Below are 5,989 nucleotides of genomic sequence, written 5' to 3'. Positions count from 1 at the left end.
AGTGAGGGGTGAATTAGGAAAGTCATAACAAATTGTCGACGAATCACAAAAACTTTGTCTTTTGGCTCCCCTCAAGTTAAAGGTTATCATGTCAGTATGTATTCTATTATGATTGTTTATCTCAGCCTTGACGCAAGGATGTCATCCTATTATGATACTAAGGATTTTATATTTTCTAAATTTTTTGGCACAATTTCATTCTGTAACTACCACTATCTCTCTCGATTCGAAAAAGTTTCAAGAGGGTCTCCTGAGAGTTTGATCAGTGCTCAAATACATTTTCGTTTTGATGATTTTACAGCGATTTGTATTGTTGTACCAAATTGGAGTTCCGTTACTAAGCTTTTGGATCATTTCATGGCCTTTGCAGTAACATTTATTTGGAACATCTTTTGCTGTTGGTTTGTGAAGTTTAACCACTTGTGGTATGGTAATAGAGCTTTGTCTCAAAGTGACATTTATCTCTTTGATAACCTTTTGTATTATTGTTGGCCATCTTTAGCAATCCATGATAATCAAATTTATTTTGCTTGTTGGTTTAGATACTGCTTCCATAAATTGAATAGGGCAAACTATCGGTTCTTTGTTGTTCATAAGCCTTATTGGGGCCTTGTTGTCTCTTTTAGAACCGTTTATACTTTCGGATCTTGTATTACTATTCTTACAATCCATCGCACATGTAGCTGGTTACGGTTGCGTTTTGATAAGGCTAAAGTCGTATCACTAATATCAAAATAAATCTATCTCAGTACTAACAAAATAGCTAGTGGTAAGACAGGTATCGAATCCACAGGGAGGCGGTAATATCAGTTTGCTAATATTTAACGTGTCTTAAAGGTAACAAATTCTAGGGGGTGGGTGGGGGGTGGGGGGGGGGGGTTGGTTTGTTTGTTTTCTAACAACTAATAGCAAGTAATTAAAAGGTGTATATCAATAATATTAAAGAGTCTAGGGTTCCGGTTCACTAGGTCGATTGTATGGGGTTTCTTAATCAATTGTTAGGTCAATCAAATTATCTAAGGTCACAAGATTGATTAATTCTGTTATGTCCTTTAGATTAAGTCTAACATGCAATCGCTAATATTAAACACAATCTATTTGATTATCGCAGCCTATATTAATTCTAACCCTATCGGTGAAAGTATTAATTCGCTATACTAATTATCAATTCAGGCCTAAATCAAGTAATTAGAATAAGAACAATAATCAAACGATAATTCATGTGATATTACTAACAATCAATTAGTATTCCTCTTTCTAATCAACCTAGATCCCCCTCATCCTAGATGGATAAACACAAATTCTCATTGAAGACATGACATATCCGTTACAAGCTGAAGACGGATACCATTTTATCTCACAATGTACCCACTTTTTCTCTCTCTGCAACACTATTCATGTGGTCCCCTTTCTCCACTAACCCATTTTGTTATCATTTTATCTCACAAAATATCCGTCACAAATGGTAACCCGTCACAAGGGAGACCAATTGATGGATAAATTAGCTACTCATAGAGAATTCAACAACAATAATGAAGATGGATAAAAGCATAATTAAAGACATGAAATAATAACAATCAATGAAAAGCATAAAACTTGAATGATTAATTAATGAAGAATGATTAGTACCTTAGTAATTAGCAAGGAAAGATTAAGAACAAAGTACGAATGCCAAAAAAATGTTTCTAGCCGTCCCAAAATAATAATAAAGCGTAACCTAATAAATCCTACGAGTTTAGAATATATAATACAAACAAGACGTGTTTTAAGAACATACGGAAATAAGTCTATCAAAGAGGTTCCTCGATCGAGCCTTCACGCTACTCGATCGAGGACGGTTACTCGATCGAGGAACCAAGGTTCCCAACTTGATTTCTTCTTTACTTCTCTTCTCGTTTTCAAGTCTCTTCGTTTCTCGAGCCATGCTTCGTGTATTCCACTATGCCATAACCGCATTGCTCATCTTAACTCGATTCACCTCGTAATGCGTCATTTCTGCATTAAAACATAAAGTAGCGGCAGTATAGACAATTCACTATAAAAGGCATATAAATGATGTAATAGGCACGAAAACGGTATATAAATCAACATGAAAGGAGCTATAAAAGTGTATATAAAAGTGATACATCACGTTTAGCTTTCTGCAATGTTATTAAGCCACTTTTGCGTCATTTTGCTTCAAAGTATTTTCCATGAATATTGCCTTTTGGAATTTTAGGGGTAACAAAAAAAAGAATTTTGCGGAAGAACTTAATTTCTTTAGCGCGTCAAATGGAATTAAAATCTTAAATATTTGTGACACTAAATCGTCTTCTAAGCCTGAACCTTATCTGATGGCGAGCTTTGGGTTTAATAATTGTGATTTTATTCCTAGTACTAGCTTATAAGGTGATATTTGGTTATTTTGGAGAGAGTCTATCTCAATGACTTTTTTTGTTAAATGTCATATTTAAGTCGAATAGATTCATTGCTTGCGAAGTGTGTGACTTAACCAAAAATGTGGTGTTTTGCCTTATTTTTGTTTATGCTCCTGCTCAAGCGGTTGAAAAAACGAATTTTTGGAATGAATTTCAAAACTTTGTGCTTAGTCTTGATTTGCCTTTCTTATTATTAGGCGATATTAAAGAGATTAAGAGTCCTACTGAAAAAGAAGGGGGTGCAAAAGTTACCAATGCGCGTTGTTTGAGATTAACTAAATTTTTAAGTAATACTAATTGTGTGGATCCACCTTTTTCCGGTAATTTTTTTACTTGGAGAAAAAAGAAAGCTGGTTCTGAAAATATTTTTGAAATCCTTGATAGAGCCTTATCATCTCCTAATTGGATTAATATTTATCCAAAAGTGCAGTTTGTGCATCATGTGTTCACTAGTTCCGACTATTGTCATATTTCTGTGGAGTTTCATGACCATATTCATATGAAAGCCCCTCATTTTCGATTTGAACTTATGTGGACTCTTCGAGTTGATTTTAGTAAATTGGTAAAAAAGTGTTGGCAATACCTGTTTCAGGGGTCGTATATGTTTTGTCTTTCTCAAAAATGCAAATTCCTAAAGAAAAAGGCTAAGAAATGGAATCAATCTACTTTCGGAAATATTTTTATACAATTTTCGATTGCTGAAAAAAAGTTAGAGAATATAAAAAACCAACTTGGTTCATCTCATTCATCGGTTTTAGAAGTCGCACAGTTGAAATGGCTAAAAAAGCGTGATGCCCTCCTCGACTATAAACATATCTATTGGCAACAAAAAAACTCGTATAGACAAAGCTAACTTTGGAGATAACAATACTAAGTATTTTCAAAATCATGCTACAATTAGACATAGTAGAAATGATATCAAGCAATTTATTAATAAGAATGGTGCTCTTTTTATTGAACAAGAACTCATTCAACAAGAAATATCTAATGAGTTCAAATTGAGGTTCACAAAGAATCAACTTTGTCATTTTGATAAAAATGAGGGCTTTAGGTCTATTAGTAGAATAATAACGGAGGAAGATAACAATTTTCTTACGACTAAGATTAGTAAGGAAAAGGTTAAAGAAACTGTTTTGAACTTAGCTGCAGATAAAAGTCATGGACCTGATGGCTATCCTGTGGAATTCTTTCGAAATTATTGGGATATAGTAGGAAATTCTATTACCAAAGCAAGTTTTAACATTTTTCCATTCTAGCAAACTTCTTAAAGAAGTTAACCATACTTTTATAGCTTTAATCCCTAAAATTGATAATCCTCAATCAGCAAATCACTTTCGGCCAATTAGTCTTTGTTCAACAGTTTATAAAATTATTTCCAAAATTTTAGCAACTCGTCTCCGAAGTGTATAACATAAGGTTATACATCCGTATCAGGGTGCTTTTACACCTAATCGCTTTATTTAAGATAATATCCTTCTAGCGCATGAGATCTTTAACTCTTTTAAGCGTAAAAAATATAAAGGAGGATGGATTGCTATTAAACTTGATATGAAGAAAGCATATGATCGACTTGAATGGAACTTTATTGAAGAGACTTTTACGCAAATGGGTTTAAGTCCTACTTGGATTTCTTGGATTATGGAATGTATTTAAACTGTTTCTTTTTCGGTTCTTGTAAATGGAAGACCGGAGAACGTGTTAACACCTACTCGAGGTATTAGACAGAGAGACCCACTTTCGCCATATATTTTTATTATGTGTGCTGAGGTTTTAGCAAGATATCTACAAAAGAATAACGACCTTAGTTCTAGTGATATTGGTATTAGAATTGGGTCTGGATTGGAAAAAATTTCATTCCTGACTTTTGTGGATGACACTATCATTTTTGCGAAAGCCTCTAATCAGAGTTGTAGAACTATTAAATCTATTTTGGATAAGTTTTGCACGATTTCTGTACAATTTGTTAATTTCGACAAATCGACTTTCCAGTGCACTAGAAATATTGACCGCTCATTTCGTGGTTCTTTTAGAGGTATTCTTGGTATGAAAGAAGAAGCTCATTTGGGTAAGTACTTAGGTTGTACTTTAATTGACGGCAGAGTGACTAAAAATATGTTTGAAAGTATTATTAATTCCTCTTGCGCTCAATTATCGAAATGGAAAGCGAATTCTTTATCGCAAGCTGGTAGACTGGTTCTTCTTAATGCAAACCTTACCGCGAAGGGAAACTTTCAAATGCAAAGTTTCCTCCTTCCCTCAAGTATTCATAACAAATTAGACAAAATTAATAGAGATTTTTTATGGAATAAGAATCATTCACAACGTTCTTCTAATTTAATTGATTGACATAAAGTTTGTTTACCAAAGTCTCTTGGTGGATTAGGAATAAAATCCTCTGAGGTAGCTAATAAAGCCGTCCAAATGAAACTTTTATGGAAAATTCTTATGGAAAAGGATAATATATGGGTCAAAGTGGTAGTTAAGAAATATTTGAGAAATTGTTCACTTTTTGAACATAAGCCTAATTCAGTTTGCTCCTGGCAATGGCGTAAACTCATAAGTATTCGGGACATGTTTAGAAAGGGATTGAGATGGCAAGTAGGTAATGGTAGCAATATCAAATTTTGGACTGACAATTGGATTTTCTCTTATCCTATTACTAGAGATATAGATGGTCATAGTAACCTTGATTTAAATCTTTTGGTTAGAGATTTCATAACCCTGATAAACAATGGGATGTCAGTAAGTTATCAGATATAGTAAATAATGATATTGTTAACCAGATAGTTAATATTCCATTGCCGCACAATGATATTAGAGATACCCTTCTTTGGGGGTTGTCTGTAGATGGAAATTTCTCGACCAAAACAGCAACATGGTTAACACAAGGCTTGTTCGATAGAAATATTGACAGATGTGAATTTGACTGGATTTGGAAACTAAATGTTCCTTCAAAATTGAAATTTTTTCTTTGGAAAACTTGTGTAGATGGTCTCCCTACGAAAAGTAGGCTTCTAAGGAATCATATAATTGTCCCACCTCAATGTGTTTTGTGCAATCATCCAATTGAAGATAGATATCATTTCTTTTTCAAATGTTCATTGATTGCATCAGTCATCCAAGACATGAATATCATTAGCTTTAACAATTTTTTGGCAATATACGATAATATTGCGCGTCAGAGCTTTACAGAGAAACTTAATCAGCTTAAAATTTTAATTCCAAAAGCCGATTTCATTAAGATTGTATTTATTTGGTGGAATGCATGGTTCCATAGAAATGACATTATTTTTAATGATGTTCATTTTAATATCAGTAAACCTATCCTTTTATATAATAATAGCATCAAGATTTGAAATGAGACTAGACTTAAGGATCTTAACAATCCTGATAAAGACGTGTCAGTTAAAAATACTACTAGTAGGGAATAAATTTGGTGGGAGAAACCTAAAAAAGAGTTTCTAAAGTTAAATTTTGACGGATCAAAAATAAATGGTAATAAAGCTGCTCTAGGATATTCTATAAGAGTCGTTTTGCTAGGAGCAAAAAAGTGCGGATCTAATAGTATTCTT

The sequence above is a fragment of the Silene latifolia genome, chromosome 3, assembly GCF_048544455.1.
Source record: "Silene latifolia isolate original U9 population chromosome 3, ASM4854445v1, whole genome shotgun sequence".
Classification (NCBI taxonomy): domain Eukaryota; kingdom Viridiplantae; phylum Streptophyta; class Magnoliopsida; order Caryophyllales; family Caryophyllaceae; genus Silene; species Silene latifolia.
This window is presented reverse-complemented; position numbering follows the sequence as displayed.